This window comes from Taudactylus pleione, unplaced genomic scaffold (assembly GCF_031769625.1).
Source record: "Taudactylus pleione unplaced genomic scaffold, aTauple2 ptg001312l, whole genome shotgun sequence".
NCBI classification, from domain to species: Eukaryota; Metazoa; Chordata; class Amphibia; order Anura; family Myobatrachidae; genus Taudactylus; species Taudactylus pleione.
Genome location: NW_028285712.1, coordinates 30,454 through 52,175, shown reverse-complemented (window position 1 = coordinate 52,175; position 21,722 = coordinate 30,454). Strand labels below are relative to the sequence as shown.

Genomic DNA, 21,722 nt, shown 5'->3' with positions numbered 1-21,722 from the left:
TGTGCATATATCAATTGTCTCCACAGGTAGTACGTCCAATTATATATATATATATATATATATATATATATATATATATATATATATATGTTCAAGGTGTGCAGTCTGAAGCCCATTTCCCATATAAACATCCATAACTATGACAATACCGATCACAATACTGACAAGTAAACAATCTCCCTTCACTGTCACAATACCGACAAAAGCCAACCAAGAAGTCACATCAGTCAGAGGAGTCTCGCTAAGTCCCGTAATTGTCCAGATCCGCCATGGAACAGACGGCAATGTAGATGGCTAACCCCAGGCTAATGCGCGAGTTCTGCCTTCATATACCATCTAAAAATAGCCGGCCATCCCGTTTACAACGGCCATACCTGTCCCTTAGTAGAGGGCAAGTAATACCCCTTTTACACCGGAGCTAAAACCCGGGTTTTTGAAGGGTTAACCCGGGCAGCTCCCTGGTGTAAAAGGGGAGAGGGTTGGATCGCCGGGTCGAGTGACCCGGCAATCCAACCCAGTTAACTAGCAGGGTTTAACACGGGCGTAGCCCGTGAAACCCTGCTGTGAGAACAGCGCACTCCGGGTCACGATGACCTCGAGTGCGCAGTTAGCCGGCCGATTGGTCCGGCTTCAGTGGCGCTTGGAGATGACGTCATCTCCAAGCGACCACTTTCACTCCGCAAAAGCCGGGTCTATGCAGACCCGACTGCGGTGTGAGCGGCGCTGACTCGGGAATATCCTCACATACTGTGTATACGGGATACGTATCCTAATCCTACAAGGGAGATGTCTAAACATCATCCCCCCCCTTCCCCTAGCCTAATCTTAAACCTCATGCGGGGCCTAAAACTAACCCTCCCCCCATAGCTAACAGCTACTATAGTTTTGCTAACCTGCATTTTGGAAGCCATCCGTCGGGGTTCTGGCATCTAGATCTAGACAGACCTTTGAATATAGATGTCTGTCTTTAGTCATGCCTCTAGCTTTAGAAGCAAATATGTAGTAGGCCTGCTTTTCTGCTGTGGGCATTTTTAATACCTCTCTCTCTCTCTCTCTCTCCTCCCCCCCCCAGATAATGGTGCACTCCATGACCCATCGATAGCATGTCCCAGTGCCTTCTTTATCCCTGGCGGAGTCCAATATTGCAATTGTGGAAGCCGTCGCTCAGCCCAAAAAAATTTAACAGCAGGTAAATTAAACGTTTTGAAATCCAGAACCACATAAAATACATTGAAAGAGCAAAGTTCACCTAATACACACTTCAGCTCCTCCATGTGTCACTCCAGCCCCCTCCCTTACCATTCCAACCCTACAGCTCACAGGCGGCCTCCCCCAATGGCTCTCAGGCAATAGTGCCCCCGTGTATTTGTGGCCCTTATGCAGCGCCTCCTGTATTTGTGGCCCTTATGCAGCGCCTCCTGTATTTGTGGCCCTTATGCAGCGCCTCCTGTATTTGTGGCCCTTATGCAGTGCCTCCTGTATTTATGCCCCTTATGCAGTGCCTCCCATTTTTGTGGCCCTTATGCAGTGCCTCCTATATCTTTGGCCCTTATGCAGTGCCTCCTGTAGCTTTGACCCTTTTGCAGTGCCACTTATGCATTGTCCCCTGTTGTTTTTATCACATATAGTAGTGCCCCGTATGCTGCGCCCCCAGCCTACTTAGTATAACTTACCTGACCACTTTGTCTTCTCCAGCCTCCGAGCGTCTCTACTGCTGCTGCTGCCTTGCGCCTCTGACTTGATCTAACTTTATCCATCGGGTGTGCAGGGTAGGCTCTGCACCGCGTGGGTAACAATGATTTCACCCTCGCAGTGCACTACTGGGAACGCTGCTGTTCTCTGAAGTAAATGCTTCTTTAGCCTTCGGTAGCTTCAGAGGCCAGCGTTCCTGTAAGCAGGGGTAGGAGCGGAGCGCCCTAGGCAATTGCATGGGTCGCCTGCCCCTATAAACGGACCTGCATTTGTGTATACACAAACACACGCATGTTTAATTTTATATGGCAAGTCGATATTACATATTTTGATAAAAATACAATAAAGTTATGTTTATTATTATTTATTTAAAGTTAAAAAAATAATGCAAGCCATGTTTTATTCACAAAGCAAATCAACATAAATTTAGCAAATCAACATAAAATTTTAGTTTAACATTTACAAGCTAAAAAATATGAAATATACATTATTTCTTATTCATGCAAATAAAAAAAGAAATACTTTGCTTAAGACAAATTAAACAATACATTATATGTTTTTCTTTGTATAATTTTGTTATTGTATTTGTATAAATGTTTTTTATTTATTGACTTGTATTTTTTAAATCCATTTTCACTAGTTCAAATTCCTCTATTAGCTATGAAAAAAAATAAGATTAAAATCTAACTATACTCCAATATGTTATTTAAATCAATAACACACAGTCCTAAATTATTGAAACAGTTCTTCTTTCGTATAATAAATATTTAGCCAACTATTTTCTATAGCTTTGTGTATGAAATTCTGACGGCTGGTAAGTATCTCACTAAATACTGACGTTGCAATCACAAACTCTGAAGATCCTGACTGGGCATGGTAAGTATACTAACCCTCCCCTTCTCCCCCAACCCCTAACTGGAACCCTCCCTTAGTGGTGCCTAACCTCCCCCCTATGGTACCTAACCTCCCCCACTGTGGTGCCTAACCCCAAGTCCCTCTTGGTGGTGCCTCAACCTAAAATCCCCCTCCCGCAACTTAACACTAACGCACCGGTTGTGCCTAGACCTAACACTCCCTTAACCTCTGAAACTTACCTTCTGCATGCCTACATTTTGCATTCTGTAGCTGGGAAGCTGACACTGGGCTTGATTCAGCACGGATAGCAATCCTGCACACGCTGAAAAGTTTTTGAAATGAATGCCATCACAATACACTCGCAGCTCAATACTTAGAGACGCAGCACAACATAAATCCTCCCCCTTCACACAGTGATTGCTCAGGCTGCATATAGGTTTGCAATGGATAAATTATACATACCCCTGCAACTTTATTCATATACAGTGACACGCCTGCACTTGCTTGACCACACTCCCACACCACCCACCAATGATACTTGGTGTCAATCACTTCCAGGTGGGCCTGTGTATACATTGCAATCGCATTCCCTATTTTAGTGACTAGTTTGCATACACACTGTAACTAAGATGTATATACGAAGAATGCAAGAATCATCTGACTGCAGAGTTGCACTTGTGTTACTTGTAGAATTAGGGCCACTGTTTGTATTCTAGTAATGGTAATTACAGTGAGCATCCCTTAAGCTGGGATGATGACTATCCCTTTTTTATTCAAGTATTACTTTATCTTAAAACAAAATGTTGTGGGGGAAGCCCCAGAGAATCTTTGCGCTTACCGTCTGCCCACCGCCTTTTCAGCTCTATGCCAGCCTCATTGGTTCCTCCCCGTCTAGTGGCAGGCTGGTCCCTTCATACCGCCCCGCTTCTCCTGGACACAATGGCGGAGGAAAACAAACATGGCATGAAACTTCAATCTTCCCGAAAGAAAAAACAACCAGCACCTTGTCCCCAAGTCCTACTCTCAGCCCGATATCCTCATGCTGTCATCACAGGGTCCTGCGCACCAAAGTAGGATGCAGACCCCTTACGCCCAGTCTAACTCCAAAAAAATATACCGCCCAAAAAAACATCTTTTACCCCCAAAAAATAAAAGGAGTGTAACAAAACACATCCTCAGCCCCCGGCAAAAAATAAATCAATACATTTATAGGGTTACAATCAAATATCTATTTTACCTTTATAAATCATGGTTCATCAGTTCTTGGTTCCGGGTCCTGTTCTTCCTGGCTTGAGAATTGCATCCGTTCCATTTCCATCCTCATCTGAAGCTCTCTATTTTCTTCATGCATTTGCTGGACTACACTGTATGTTGATGGCATTGCAACCTGATCAGTTTGTATACATATGCATATATGTGTGTGTATATATATATACAATGGATACAATGGCAATGGCGGCGCGTGTATACGCTGCGGCTGCACTTACCGTTGGTGCCGGTGATGGCGATTCCTATGGTCCGGGTGTCCGTGTGTTGCACGCTCCGGATGTGGTGTGGTTGTTCCTGCTTGTCGGAGTCCTGTGTGGTGACGGCGGCCGGTGTGGGATCACATACCCCCGCGAGGTGCTCCTTGGTCTCCGCCTGACTGGAGTTTGGAGTGGAGTGGCAGGTTCCGGAGCTGGTGGAGTGGAGCCGCTTGCGGGAGCTGTTGGGTCCGGCGCAGAGGCTGTGCAGGTTTCTGAGGGAGGGACAGCCCCGGGTAACCCCTCAGCCACAGGCATTGTGGGTGGAGCGGGGGTGGCTGGGATTGCTGCCGCTTCTGGAGCCTGTGTGTCTGCTGCCCCTGGAGTTACTGTGCCTGCAAGCGTGGCGGCCCTGGATGGGTCTGTCGCAGCTGGGGTGGTGAGTGGTGGCTGGTCTGGAGACTGGAGTTGTGAGAAGAGCCATGTGCACGGCAATGGAAGTAGAGATTATGGGGGTGGGCAGCGCTCTGGAGGGGGGCATTTCTGGAGACTCGGTTATCCCTGGAGATGCAGGCAGGGTTGGAAGAGGCATCGGAGGAGGGAGAGGAGGCAAAAAAGGGGTAAACGAGCTGGTACTAGAGCCAGGCTCAATTTATGTTTTATCAAACCCCCTTTGCCTAGCTTATTTCTAGCAAATGTTCAGTCCCTGACTAGTAAACTGGACGAATTACATGTAGTTCTTTCATACATGAAGCATCTGGAGTCCTGCTCTGTATTAATTTTTACCGAGACTTGGCTAAATGACTTAGTTCTGGATACTGCGGTCTCTTTTGGAAACAGGATTCTGTTCAGAGCAGACAGAACTTCTTCATCAGGGAAAAGTAGGGGTGGGGGGCTGTGTTTGTATGTCCTGCGTACCTGGTGTATTGATGCTATCTGTATTGGTAATCATTGCTCAGTGGATATTGAATATCTGTCTGTCAAATGTAGACCCTTTTATTTGCCCAGAGAAGTTTCGGTGGCAATTATCATTGCCGTTTATATTCCCCCTCAGGCTAATGTGACAATTGCCCTGGGAATTCTTTATGAGAAAATTGCGAAATTACAATCTGTGTATGTTGAGGCAGTTTTTATTATAGCAGGTGATTTCAACCTGACCTGAGGAAAGTATTGCCTAAGTTATATAAAAATGTATCGGCTCCAACTAGGGGCATGCGTACCTTGGACCAGGTGTATACAAACCTCAAGTCAGCTTATGAAACTGTTGTTTGCCCCCATATTGGCAGATCCGATCACATGTCCCTGTTTCTCATACCTGTTTACAGGTCATTAGTTAGGAGAGTGCGACCGGTCAGACGTCTGGTAACTATATGGCGGGAGGATGCACTGATTAGATTACAGGATATGTTGGAATTCACAAACTGGGATTTGTTTATTGATGAGAGTAGGGTAAATGGCGATATAGATATTGACTCTCTAGCATCATTGGTATTAGGTTACATCGGTTGCTGTACAGATAGTGTTACAGTAACAAAGAGTATTAAAATATTTCCCAACGTGAAGCCTTGGTTGAACGGGGAAGTTCGATCTCTACTCAAGGCTCGTGATAGAGCGTTTAAATCTGGTGATTTAGAAATGTTGAAATCTTCCAGGTGTGAATTGCGGAAAGGTATTAGGAGGGCTAAAATTAGTTACTCCGCAAAGATTGAAGCTAGAAGTCATGATAACAGGAATCCGAGAAGCCTGTGGCAGATGATCCAGGATATTACTGGTTGTAAAATAAAAAAGGAGGTGATTAGCAATGACAATAATCTATTAGCTGAAGATTTGAACCTGTTCTACTCTAGGTTTGATCAAGAGAATAGTTTTTCTGTTACGCCCCAAATTCCCCGGGTGGGGGAGTCTCCTCTTATGTTGGAGGAGTATGATGTGATTAAATGTCTACGTCGGGTTGATTTGTGTAAATCAGCCGGCCCGGATGGGATTAGCGGTAAAGTCCTCAAGGGGTGTGCAGACCAGTTAAGTTGGATATTAACGGTCTTATTTAATTTGTCCCTTTTTAATTGTGTAGTGCCGAGATGTTTTAAGAAGGCAAATATTGTTCCAGTTCCAAAAAAGGGGGTAGTAAAATGCCTTAATGATTATCGCCCAATTGCACTAACTTCATTGATAATGAAATGCTTTGAAAGGCTGGTATTAGGACATATTCAATCTTTTTTCCCAGCAGATTTTGATCCTTTTCAGTTTGCATATAGGAAAAATCGTTGCACTGATGATGCGGTACTTGCAGCACTTCACTCTATTTTAGCTCATTTGGAAGTGAGGGATTCTTATGTTCGGATACTCTTTGTTGATTTTAGTTCTGCTTTTAATACGGTCATTCCCGTCTCACTAACATCTAAGTTGTTTGACTTGGGGTTAAGTGGGTCTATTTGTAACTGGGTTTTAAACTTTTTAACTGATAGACCACAAGTAGTTAGAATTGGAGGTGCTGTGTCGGGGGAAGTGTTGATTAAGACTGGTGTTCCTCAGGGTTGTGTTCTCAGCCCCCTATTATACTCGCTATTTACCCACGACTGCGTGTCGACTTCTGATTCTGTGAAAATCATCAAATTTGCTGATGATATTGCAGTCGTTGGGTTAATTAGCGGGAACGATGAGTCCCATTATAGGAAAGAGATCAAAAATTTGGTTTCTTGGAGTGGTGATAATCACTTGCTCCTAAATGGCGACAAGACAAAAGAACTGGTAATTGATTTTCGTAGGAGATGTTTAGAGCAGAAATTGCCAGTGTCTATTAACAACCAGGATGTTGATACAGTCGAGTCTTTTAAATTTCTGGGTATCCAGGTTGCGGCAGATTTGACATGGTCTTTAAATACACTGTCCCTAATTAAAAAGGCGCAACAGCGTTTGTTTTTCCTAAGACGTTTGAGGGCCTCGGGAGTTAGCAAAGTAACTATGCTAAACTTTTACAGATGCTCAATTGAGAGCATTCTGACGTTTGGTATCATTATCTGGTATGGCAACTGCACAGCGAGTGAAAGAAGTGCACTGGAACGGGTTGTTAGGGCTGCCAGCAAAATCATTGGCGTGCAGTTGCCAACTATTCATGATGTTTATGGGCTTAGGGTTCTAAAGAGAACCAAAGGTATCATATCGGATCCAAGCCATCCATTTCATGAATCTTTTGATAAGCTCTCATTTTTAAAACGGTTCAGAGTACTTCGGGCACGTAGGAGTCGCTTGAGGGTTAGTTTTCTTCCATCTGCTGTGCGCATGCTGAATGCTATAAATGTATCTCTTTAGTTAATTTAATTTTATTATTTTCGTGAAATTGTTTGTGATAACCTTTACCATGGATTGCTATTCACTGTTTTTTTTTTAAAAAGTGCAATGTAATTTCGTCTGTCAAACTTGTTTTGCTGATGACAACAATAAATACAATACAATACAATAGATGTGGATCTACTTCAGAGGGTCTTATTTTTATATTGTCCGTCAACAGCTACAGTTGGTTGGCAATCAATCTTGTGTTTGTGTTGCCTTGATGCTGCCACATTACCATATGGTTAAAGTGGCTGTCCATCTGTTGGAGACGACTAAAAAGCACATCAATCGTAGTCATTTGACGAAGTACTGGCCTACCGTTTCCCAACTGCATGAGTGATTTAGCTGTATATTTGAAATTTGGTTCATGCTCTGCGCTAGGCTGTTAAAATGTCGTCCCATCCTTTCCCGATCTTCTGTCCTTTGTTCTTCTATCCAATCCCGATCTTCTCTTCTCCTTTGTTCAAACCGTTCCCGATCTTCTCCTTTGTTCAAACCATTCGTGTTCTCATGTTTTCTGTTCCATCCATTCACGATGCTCTATTATTGCATTATTAATATAACAAAGTTAAAGTTTTGTAAATAAAAATAAAGATATTAAAAAATTTAAACTTTTTAATTTTTTTTTATGTATAATATTTTTTGGGTCCTTACCAATAATCTCTCTTTGAGGTGCATTTTCTTCATTTGATTGCAAGTTTGGTGAGGATGGTCCTCCAGATGCAGTATCTATGTTACTCTCTATTGTACTTTATTCTCCTGCAATTATAAAAAACAATTATATAGATATATATATATATTTTAATGTAAAAAAACAAATTTTTTTATGTTGATTAATAGAAAAAATAAACAATTTTAAAATATTAAAATTTAATAACATTACATTATAACAACGGTATGTAGTGATAATGTTGATGTAGAACAGTACAATGAAAGAAACTTAGTCTTTGATTAGTTTAGAAACAGATATACCTGTGTTTTTTCCTTTAAGCTTCCAACATATTAATGTTTTACCAATGTCATAAAATTATATTCTGTTATGAGTATTGATAGCCCAAGAAAAATCACTAGTGGAGTGTGTACTAAATATGTACTAAATCAGATTCCCTTTATGTAATCATCAGTTCTTGCAGAATCCCACAGTGAAGATTGGATGAATAAAAAAGTTGTGTACTCCACTCACTATGCAATAGGTGTTCTCAGGTATTTTAAGTTTAATTTAAACAAATGTGTACTGAACTCACGTATAGTCTAGATGTTTATTTCCATAAGTCTTTTTCATTGATGAGACAGCTTTGTGATTTCCCAAAAATATTGTGGATATTCACCAGAGTTAATTATAAATGTTCATTAAAAAAAATATACTGCTGGGTGTAAGCACAACAGATAACAGGAGTTCTCATACACTTTTACAATCTACTGAGAATAAGAAAACAGTATATTCCTGTACCTTAGTTGAAGTCCAGTATATTATATAATCTTGCATCATGCTGCAATCATTTCATAGTAAACAAGATTACTATTCTCCCTGCGCTTGTCCCTGAGGGACAGATGTACTAAGCTGTGAAAAGTTATACACTGGAAAGTGATAAACAGCCAACAACTCAGCTGCTAACTGTCATGTTTCAGGCTGTGTTAGAAAAATGATAGTTAGGAGCTTATTGGCTGTCGTTTATCTCGGTCCAGTTAATCACTTTCCAGAGCTTAGTACATTTGGAGCAAAGTGTTCGAGTGCACAGCTTCCCCGTTTCACAGTTACATTTTATCCACAAGTCTTTAAATGACAAAATTCTCTCAGCAATGAAAGATACTTTTATGGGAATAGAACATCTGTCTTGTTTTGGATGAACTAACCACTATGAAGATGAAAAGTTAACCATATCATTCAGTTTTTACATATTTATGTCCAATTTATACATATACCCAGAGTGCAGTTTTCTTTAACTTGTGAATGAACTTTCTAAAAATAAATGCTCCCCACTCCAATTAACTAATGTAGTTGGGGTAGGGTTGGATTTAGGCACTAAGGGACAGAGGGCCTGATTTAGACCTGCTCGCAAGCACATAGTGTTCGCAAGCGGGTTGATGGTTGGCCATTGCACACGCACGGCATGTGCAATGCACGTGCACGAGCCCCGGAGCGAGTGAGAATTCACTCATTCTGGGGCTCGCTACAAAACGGGATGGCTGTCGATGTTGATCGACAGCTCGATCTGTTTTGTAGGGGGGGTCTTAAACTCGTGAATGAACTCTCTAAAATGTAAATGTAGTAAATGTTCCCCACTCCAATTAACTAATGTAGTTGGGGATAGGGTTGGATTTAGGCACTAAGGAACAGGGTTAGGTATAGGGTATGGTGAGTGTTAGATTAAGTGTACTTACTAGGTGAGATTTTAGGCTCTATCACTAGGTAATGAGGGTTAGAGTAATGAGAGGGCGAGGCATATAATATCGACCAAAATGTGTAGTAATGTTTGCATTGTAATTCTGACTGACTATTTCAAGCACAACCATAATGGACAAAACACTGCTTTAAATTTTATAGCTTAAAAATTAATTATAATCAATAATTATTCAATGTCTCTACTAAGTAAATACATTGTACATTTTGGTTAAACATGCATACCTGTGTCCAACGTGGTTATTGCCCTGTCCGCTGTCCTTGGTTCACTTTCGCTGTCATGTTCTTCCTCAACAAAAGAAATTCTTCTCTTTCTCTCTTCTCCTGTATATATATATATATATATATTTTTTTTTTAAATCATTTAATAATTTTATGTATAATGTTCAAACATTTTTAAAGCAAAGTAAATAACTATATTATTTACTTTCTGTTTCTGATGGTGTCGTTGCATGTTTCTTTCTTGTAATTGTTTCCTTCTTTGTTGGTCTGGTTTTTTTACTGCTCTTCTTTAGCGTTCCTATACAATAACCACAATGAAAATTGGACATTTAGTTCTGACAATTACAAGTCTTAAACCTCACTACTTATAAAAAAAGAAAAAAACAACCATATAATAATTATAAATGACATACATACCTTGTGAGCTAGTGCCTGGAACTTCTTCCTCCCTGACCATATCGAAGTTTGTCTGTATCTTCTTTTCTCATTCTTCCTACAGGTCATTTCCATCTTGGATTTTGGTATTTGTTGTCCTTTTACAGTCACAAAGCCTCTTCTTGCATTTTTCCGGTGTGCGTTCTGTTTTAATGACTGAGGAAACGGCTTGTGAAATCTTTTCCCATGTTGAATTTGTGGTGCATGTTCTTTGCCTGCGAACCAAAAGCAGAGAGGTGTGAAGAAATACCTGGTAGATGAGGATCTCCATTTGCCTTGTGCTGAAATTCAGGGCTCTCTGCCTTGATCCTTTATCTTCAGACTCATCTTCATCATGTGAAACATTGACAGTCTCCATTGTTGAGGTGTCTTGGTTTGCTTCTTCTGGACCGATCCTCTGGTCATGCTCAGTTTCTTCTTGTGTCCTCACCTCCACGGACATGGTTTAAATAGCTATTTAAAAATAAACATTATTTAAAGACACTCAAAAAAAAGCAAAAAATTAAATGACTATTCAAACAGTTTCAAAATTACGCATACACGTTTCTAAAGTAAAAAGGCCTTAAACAAGGTAAATCAGGTTGTGTACTGGATCACAGACCAGGAATACTCAGTGACATCCCACACATCTAAAGTTAATTAACAAATCCCCTTCCACTAACCTTTAATAACCTTACATCAATACGTAACCCTTCACTTCACCCTTGCGATTAACCCTACCCCACAAAATTTAACAGTATAATTTGACATAACTGGATTGTAGCCACAGTTATACTGGCGGCAACATTCAAGCTCCATAATGGTGAGCGTTGGTATGATGAGATCCTGATACAAAATTGCATCCTGTTAAAAATAAATATATTTATATCCCTTAAAAGCGATGAAAAAATAATGCAATATCAAACATTAAATATATGTAACAAACTAAACTTATTATTTTAAATGTTTTCAAAATTTAAAATGTTGAACTTATAACATTGTTTACTATACTAATTTCTTAATGCATTTATACAGGTCATGGTTTAAGGATATCCATGGTTTAACTACCTGTCTAAGTAAAACATCAAATTCTTCATTATGTATTTTCTTTAAACTAGGACTGTTAGACTGGCTTAAGGATTGAGGGCTTCTTTTAAGCAGACGGCACCCTGGCCTTCAGTATTACAACTACATTACATTTCAAATATATACATTCATCCAATTATAAATGTATATCTCTCCCATGTTACCAGGCATGCATCTGTGCATTAAACATGTTTTGCAGGTGCTAAAAGTGTATTAAGATTTTTGTTGTACAAAAATATAAATGTATTTTTAAACTTTTATCATTTAAAAAAAATTAAAATATTTTGTTTTCTCAATACCATATTTTTGGATACATGCATTAGATTATCTATAAACACACACACACACACACACACACACACACACACACACACACACACACACACACACACACACACACACTAATCAATATTCCCACCAACAACAGAAACAAAGAATATTCATTTATATATTATATAGACCATTGATTATCAAACTGAGTAACCACATAATACACATTTTCAATCTCACACATCAGGTGCAGATCTGTGTTCATTAAATTGACTAACACAATTCAAATTATCCATAGGTATAGCTAATTATGGGATCTATTTACTAAGCATTGTTAGGAGACAGAGTGAAAAGTGATAAAGTGCCGGCCAATCAACTCCTAACTGCAACCTCACAGGCTGTGTTTGAAAAATGACAGTTGGAAGCTGATTGGCTGGCACCTTATCACTTTCTTATCACTTTTCACTCTGTCTCCTAACACAGCTTAGTAAATATACCCTTATATGAGGAAACCTAGAAAATAGGCACAGTATGGGGTGCTAATTCCAGAGTATGATAACATTTCAATGAACTAACATATAAGGGATGTAGTTAATATACCACCGGACTAAATGCCAGCAGTATATTTACTGACACCTAAATTCCAGAGGATTAAGAATAGGCGTCAAAATACCAATGCCTTTCTCAAGACCGACGCTGGAATGCTGAAGGACGCCAGACCGAACGAAGTGTCCGGCGTCCATCTGTATGGCACCGGTTGGGGGGGAGGGTTTGATTTACTGTGGGTTAGGCACCACTAAAGGATGGTGTGGTGGGGGAACAGGGGATACATGTAATATTTATAATAGTATTTTATTAACTCTCCCAAAAATTATTTTTAATAACAGTAAATACTTACGTTGATTAAAAAAAAACTTTCAGAAGCAATATGGTATTTGCTATCTCGATCAGTTAATCACCAGTTAGCAGTTGTCAATAAAAGAGCCGATTCCCTCAATGCTGTCACCATCAGTTTCAGTGGAAGGAAAATGGCAACTGTGCTAGGGCGTGTCAAAGCTTTTATATTAAACACAAAGTGCGCGAAAATATTAGCAATCCCCTTGTTCAAATCTAGACGTTGTTATTGGTTATCTCACAGGCTACAGAAAATGTCACTTAATTCATCCCCCAGGAACGGCAAAAATAATCGATAAAGGAAAAATAGGTTCTGAAAATGTTTGGTTTGCAGGCGGCCATTTTATCAGTGCTGTGAATAAAATTTCACATTTGCTTCCAAAATATTTATGTAATATCTAAATAATTAATACATCACCGCAGCTCATAGCTAGGATGGTGGATTATTAAAAGATGGCATCGTAATTTTGGCAACTATATTTTATCAGTGGTGAGGCTAAGGGGTGAGGGGTTACGGACCCTTGGTGCCACCGGGGGGAGACTTAGGGTGGAGTGGGTTAGGGTGTTGGTATTTCACTTCATATAAATTGATTTCCTGGCATACATGATGCTGTACATCTAAATATCGACTACTTCTACATCTACTACTAAAGACAGATGCATAAACCTAGATGGGTGTACCTAGAAGGGGGGTGGGATGCTGACATCTAAATCGAGACGCCCGGCATCCCTTACCATGCTTCAGCGGATTAGTATAGTTTACGGGGAGGTATTAATATACCGTCAGACTAAATGCCGTCATTAGATTTATTGATGCATAAATTTATATGAGATCATTAAGATAGGCGTCTAAATACCGACACCTATCTTAAGAATGACTTGCCAAAAGACGCCAGACCGAACGAAGTCAGTCCGGCGTACTTCTGTATCCGTGGGTGGGAGGGGCATGTTAGATTTAGGCACTCCCGGGGTGAATAAGCATTAGGCAACCCCTCCGGGAGTTTGAGGTTTACGGTGTGGGGGGAGGTTAGGTTTATTCAACCCTGGTGGGGGGGACTTTGAGTCAGACACCACCCCTGGAATTTTATGGTTAGACACCCTAAGGGGTGGTTAGAGTTAGGGGGGTGGAGGGTTAGGGTACGTAACAGCTGGCATTGGGATCTCCTCTTGTCGGGATTTGAACCGGCGGCTTCACAGCCTTCGGCCGTAGTGGGGCGAGCAAGGTTTAGGAAACCAGGGGAGATGGGTTAGGATCAAAATCATTGTGACTAACCCTGTATGTACAGCTGCTAGGGTTATCCATCTAGAATACACAGGATATGCATGGTTTAGCGGTTTAGAGACTGGAAGATGACAGATATCGTTAGCCGTCTACAACATGTTGGATATATATATTTAGTTGCCTATCTGATTTCCACAATGGGGATTTGAGTGTTGGAATATAGACCCCGATGGCATCTCTGGCGCAGGTTTATTATCTACATTCCACTCATACACATACTTGTCTGTACTGTAGGTGCAAAACAGGGAACATAAGTCAGGTGTTTTGTAATTAAACACAACCAAATTATAAAAATTAATACTGATTCACCTATACTTTGTCCACATACCTTGCATTACTTATTTAATCCTAGAAAAAGATGGTGGCTTCGGTAATAAAATATAATACTTAATTTTTTAAACAAACAAAAACAATTGGAGTATGATTGACATTTTAATTATAATCATAATAAATAAGTATTAAAATATAAATATATATTTTAAACTAAGTGTACATTTAAAAAAAAAGCCAAAGCATTAGTAAAATCAAATCATTTATTTAGTATTGATACCTTTGGCAATATTCTGTAAAGTGCATCTTCCATAAAATTTAGATTTTAAAGTGAAGAAATTAAGTTATAATCACATTATGAAAGAAAATAAACAATCTAAGAACTCAAGCATAACACAGGTAAACTTTTACTTAACATATGCAGAAAAGTGCGGCAGATTTATGCTATATTTTAGCATTAAAATATTTAAGGTTTCAAATTGTGTGCAATGCCTCTTAGAAATGTCATTGTGTCCACTGTATCTCTAGTGTGGATGCAATTCTGCAATGCTCTTTCTTTAGTGACATTTTCTTTACGTGGGGGTTTTTGGACACATTGGCTACAACTCTTTCGCATTGAATGATTGTATTGCGCTGTTCCTTGATTAGATTTGTAATAAGATTATAAATTCCCAATTTGTTGTGTCCTAGAATAGTGTTCCAGCGGTGATGCCAACCTTCTCATTTATTTTGCGTTCTGGGTATACCCAGGTCATTATTTACTGTTACCGACCAAATTTAGGGGGGAAAAGTTGGAGGGATTCTGGCTGAGTTGCTCCACGTTCCTGTTTTGCCAAGTACATAATTTTCCTCAGAGTATCGAAGTACTGGTTGAGCGTTAGCAGGCATCTGAGTTTTTCATTCAATGAAGGCAGATGGGATTTCACTTTCTATCAAGAAAGCAAGTGCTTGTAAATGTCTCATTTTTAATGAAAATTCAGGGTCTGACCCATATTGTTCTGCTAGTCCGGTGTCCTGTATGTTTTTCGAAATACTTTGGGATAAGTGGAAAAGACAGCATTTGTGTACACTGCTCCCAAACTCATTCTTAGCTGCATGAATGACACCCAATTCCAAGTCAGTCATGAAATATTGTGGTGCCAATTGGATTTCATTTTCATCAGCAAAATCCTGCAAATCCGAAAATAATAGCTTGTAGCATTCCAGGGATGTGCTGGAGAGTAAACCATACACCTAAGGTAGGAATCTTTGGGAGGACTCATCTGTCCCAACCATGAAGTTTAATTAAGTTCTCTACTGTACAAAACAATAATATTCTGTTACCAGCAAAGGTTGTATCTTTAGCCAGGAAAACAGCACCATCAATTTCTCTTACATTTTGGAGCACATTTATATCTATCAAAGACTGGGCTTCTGTAGGTAAATTCTCTCTTCTGGCCCTTTTTATAACTTGCCTCAAAGCATCTTGATTAGGTATGGCAATAGCACTGGTAGTTGACATTTCTGTGGTGACATTCTGAATTATTTGTGCAGGAGATTCTGTTGTACATCTTGCCCTTTGTTTCAGAGCAGCTCTGGCGATTAATACATCAGTCTGCGGCACGAGGAGGATGATTGTGCTCTCCATGTGAACGCACTGCTGGTTCTCCACAATCAATGGTTCTGGCATATGACAAACAGTAGCCACTTCTTTTCTCCCCACAATTCCAATAAGAAGTGTCACCTCTCGTCTTGTTTTTAGCAAACAAATATCCATGTATGTTCAATAACACCTCCCTTTTGTGAAGGAACAAGCTTGCAGGAGGGTTATTGTTGCTGTTGTTGTTGTTCCATTTTTAGGTCGTTAAAATTCTTGACCAACTCAAAAGCAAAATTTTCCAGTTTGGACTATTTGTGGTGAAAGGCGTGGTGTTTATAGGTAGGCTGTATCTGACAAAATTATTCGGAATATGCTGCGCTATATAAGAAAGTGTTAATAATAAATTGGTTAATGATTATTAAACAATAAAGTTATTTATATAGATATTCATAATCACATACTGTAAATTCTATTGGATTTTATTAAAGTCCCTCCCTCTGGGTTCATGCTAAATATCGCAAAAACAGTAGATGGGTGGACAGGATCTTTTGGGTGGTATGGTAGCTACATCCATGCCATGCATAAATAAAAAAAATCCTCCTATTGTCTAACCCTCCACCTAATACTGCTACACCACCATCCAGTTTAAGGTAATTATTTCAAAAAATAAAAAAGTCTATACTTAATACTTATTATATTTCAACTGAAATTCCTGTGTGACTGGATCATGCAGCCCACCAAGAAACTGTGTATTCTGGCTGGACCAAAATGCAATATATAGCACCTATCCTTGTGTATCAATGCCTATTTCCCTATAGATTGTAAGCTTGTGAGCAGGGCCTTCCTACCTATATATTTGTCTGTTATTACCCAGTTTTGTTCTATTAATGTTTACAATTGTAAAGCGCAACGGAATACTCTGCGCTATATAAGAAACTGTTAATTATAAATTGGTTAATGAATATTAAACAATAAAGTTATTTATACAGATATACTCCTAGTGGGATGTAACTAATACACTGGTGGAAAAGATTCCACTGGTCTATATCCTGATGCCCAAAACACGAAGCTGGAATTAAGTTATGGGTCTAAATCCCGACGCCCAAAACACGAAGCTGGAATTAAGTTATGGGTCTAAATCCCGACACCTATCTTTAGCTAGATGCCAAAATCCAGACTGTCTGCATCCTTAACAAAAGTAAAAGAATAAGTTAGCCGCATGGGGGGGAAGGTTAGATAGGCACCCCCCTTGTAGGATTAAGATACGTATCCCCCATATATACAGTATGTGTGTAGTAGGTAATACCGCAGTTTGGGCGTCTAACTTTCTGTCTAATAAGGGACGGCTATTTTCATTTTTAGATGGGATATGAAGGCGTACTCCCGTATTAGCCTAGGGTCAGCCATCTACATTGCATTCTCTTACATGGCGGATCTGGACAGTTATTACGGGACTTAGCGACTCCTCTGACTGATGTCACTTGTTGGTTGTTTACTTGTCGGTATTATGAGGATCGGTATTGTCATAGTTATGGATGTGTCGAGATTAGGTTTGTCGGTATTTCATTTGGCGATATTTTGGTTCCTGATTATTATGATAATGAATGGAGGTTATTTATTGTCGGTATTGTAAATATCGGTATAATAAAAGTTTTAGGTGTGTTGAGATTATTTTTGTCAGTATTTCAGTTGCCGATATCTTATAACCGGAAATTATTGTCGGTATATTAAATGTTAGGTTTATGATATGTCGGAGTTTTGTTGGCAAATTCATTTGTCAGTAAATCAGTTGTCAGTTTTCTCTCAAGGAATATTAATGTCGATATTATATTTGTAGGTATTTTAACCTACTTACATTGTGGTTTTCGGTCTTTTGGGCTGTTGGATTTATTGCAATTTTGGTATTTCAACTTTGTGAGCATAATGAATTGTTGTTATTTCATTCAAATCGAGTTTATTACCCGTCTGAGTCTTGACGTTGGGGATAACAATATATTGGTATAATGATACTGTCTGTATTTTACATTTTGGTATAATGATTGTAGGTCTATGTTAAGTGTCTTTGTTACGGTGTTCAGTATTTTAACACAATCGGGATTCCACTGTGGCCAGGTTTAATGACGGTATTAGCTTTGTCGGCAAATAGTATCACACCCGGTATAAGAAATGTTACTGGTATTAGCAGTCAGTGATGATGGCGTACCTCACTTACACTGACAGTAGTGACACCAAACATGTATGTGTGTCTATGCAAATGGGAGATGGAAATCACATGTGTACAATACTCACCACTATGCATACTCTGCCTCTCATATACAGGTATCATTAGCTGGTATAAGGAATGTTACTGGTATTAGCAGTCAGTGATGATGGCGTATCTCACTTACACTGACAGTAGTGATGCCAAACATGTATGTGTGTCTATGCAAATGGGAGATGGAAATCACATGTGTACCATACTCACCACTATGCATACTCTGCCTCTCATATACAGGTATCTTTAGCTGGTATAAGTAATGTTACTGGTATTAGCAGTCAGTGATGATGGCGTACCTCACTTACACTGACAGTAGTGACACCAAACATGTATGTGTGTCTATGCAAATGGGAGATGGAAATCACATGTGTACAATAGTCACCACTATGCATACTCTGCCTCTCATATACAGGTATCATTAGCTGGTATAAGGAATGTTACTGGTATTAGCAGTCAGTGATGATGGCGTATCTCACTTACACTGACAGTAGTGATGCCAAACATGTATGTGTGTCTATGCAAATGGGAGATGGAAATCACATGTGTACCATACTCACCACTATGCATACTCTGCCTCTCATATACAGGTATCTTTAGCTGGTATAAGTAATGTTACTGGTATTAGCAGTCAGTGATGATGGCGTACCTCACTTACACTGACAGTAGTGACACCAAACATGTATGTGTGTCTATGCAAATAGGAGATGGTAATCACATGTGTACTATACTCACCACTATGCATACTCTGCCTCTCATATACAGGTATCATTAGCTGGTATAAGTAATGTTACTGGTATTAGCAGTCAGTGATGATGGCGTACCTCACTTACACTGACAGTAGTGACACCAAACATGTATGTGTGTCTATGCAAATGGGAGATGGAAATCACATGTGTACTGTACTCACCACTATGCATACTCTGCCTCTCATATACAGGTATCATTAGCTGGTATAAGTACTGTTACTGGTATTAGCAGTCAGTGATGATGGCGTACCTCACTTACACTGACAGTAGTGACACCAAACATGTATGTGTGTCTATGCAAATAGGAGATGGTAATCACATGTGTACTATACTCACCACTATGCATACTCTGCCTCTCATATACAGGTATCATTAGCTGGTATAAGTAATGTTACTGGTATTAGCAGTCAGTGATGATGGCATACCTCACTTACACTGACAGTAGTGACACCAAACATGTATGTGTGTCTATGCAAATGAGAGATGGAAATCACATGTGTACTGTACTCACCACTATGCATACTCTGCCTCTCATATACAGGTATCATTAGCTGGTATAAGTAATGTTACTGGTATTAGCAGTCAGTGATGATGACGTACCTCACTTACACTGACAGTAGTGACACCAAACAAGTATGTGTGTCTATGCAAATGGGAGATGGAAATCACATGTGTACTGTACTCACCACTATGCATACTCTGCCTCTCATATACAGGTATCATTAGCTGGTATAAGAAATGTTACTGGTATTAGCAGTCAGTGATGATGGCGTACCTCACTTACACTGACAGTAGTGATGCCAAACATGTATGTGTGTCTATGCAAATGGGAGATGGAAATCACATGTGTACTGTACTCACCACTATGCATACTCTGCCTCTCATATACAGGTATCATTAGCTGGTATAAGTAATGTTACTGGTATTAGCAGTCAGTGATGATGGTGTACCTCACTTACACTGACAGTAGTGACACCAAACAAGTATGTGTGTCTATGCAAATGGGAGATGGAAATCACATGTGTACTGTACTCACCACTATGCATACTCTGCCTCTCATATACAGGTATCATTAGCTGGTATAAGAAATGTTACTGGTATTAGCAGTCAGTGATGATGGCGTACCTCACTTACACTGACAGTAGTGATGCCAAACATGTATGTGTGTCTATGCAAATGGGAGATGGAAATCACATGTGTACTGTACTCACCACTATGCATACTCTGCCTCTCATATACAGGTATCATTAGCTGGTATAAGTAATATTACTGGTATTAACAGTCAGTGATGATGGCGTACCTCACTTATACTGACAGTAGTGACAGCAAACATGTATGTGTGTCTATGTAAATGGAAGTTGGAAATCACATGTGTACCATACTCACCACTATGCATACTCTGCCTCTCATATACAGGTATCATTAGCTGGTATAAGTAATATTACTGGTATTAACAGTCAGTGATGATGCCGTACCTCACTTATACTGACAGTAGTGACACCAAACATGTATGTGTGTCTATGCAAATAGGAGATGGTAATCACATGTGTACTATACTCACCACTATGCATACTCTGCCTCTCATATACAGGTATCATTAGCTGGTATAAGTAATGTTACTGGTATTAGCAGTCAGTGATGATGGCGTACCTCACTTACACTGACAGTAGTGACACCAAACATGTATGTGTGTCTATGCAAATGGGAGATGGAAATCACATGTGTACTGTACTCACCACTATGCATACTCTGCCTCTCATATACAGTTATCATTAGCTGGTATAAGTACTGTTACTGGTATTAGCAGTCAGTGATGATGGCGTACCTCACTTACACTGACAGTAGTGACACCAAACATGTATGTGTGTCTATGCAAATAGGAGATGGTAATCACATGTGTACTATACTCACCACTATGCATACTCTGCCTCTCATATACAGGTATCATTAGCTGGTATAAGTAATGTTACTGGTATTAGCAGTCAGTGATGATGGCGTACCTCACTTACACTGACAGTAGTGACACCAAACATGTATGTGTGTCTATGCAAATGGGAGATGGAAATCACATGTGTACTGTACTCACCACTATGCATACTCTGCCTCTCATATACAGGTATCATTAGCTGGTATAAGTAATGTTACTGGTATTAGCAGTCAGTGATGATGACGTACCTCACTTACACTGACAGTAGTGACACCAAACATGTATGTGTGTCTATGCAAATGGGAGATGGTAATCACATGTGTATTGTACTCACCACTATGCATACTCTGCCTCTCATATACAAGTATCATTAGCTGGTATAAGAAATGTTACTGGTATTAGCAGTCAGTGATGATGGCGTACCTCACTTACACTGACAGTAGTGATGCCAAACATGTATGTGTGTCTATGCAAATGGGAGATGGTAATCACATGTGTACTGTACTCACCACTATGCATACTCTGCCTCTCACATACAGGTATCAGTAGCTGGTATAAGGAATGTTACTGGTATTAGCAGTCAGTGATGATGGCGTACCTCACTTACACTGACAGTAGTGATGCCAAACATGTATGTGTGTCTATGCAAATGGGAGATGGTAATCACATGTGTACTGTACTCACCACTATGCATACTCTGCCTCTCATATACAGGTATCATTAGCTGGTATAAGTAATATTACTGGTATTAACAGTCAGTGATGATGGCGTACCTCACTTACACTGACAGTAGTGATACCAAACATGTATGTGTGTCTATGCAAATGGGAGATGGTAATCACATGTGTACTGTACTCACCACTATGCATACTCTGCCTCTCATATACAGGTATCATTAGCTGGTATAAGTAATATTACTGGTATTAACAGTCAGTGATGATGGCGTACCTCACTTATACTGACAGCAGTGATGCCAAACATGTATGTGTGTCTATGCAAATGGGAGATGGTAATCACATGTGTACTGTACTCAC

The 21,722-nt window shown here is 39.8% G+C and overlaps 1 pseudogene; it reads right to left on the bottom strand.

The window, feature by feature from the left end:
- The window catches only part of LOC148443287 (uncharacterized), a 223,309-nt pseudogene that overhangs the window by 179,620 nt on the left and 21,967 nt on the right, over window positions 1-21,722 (bottom strand).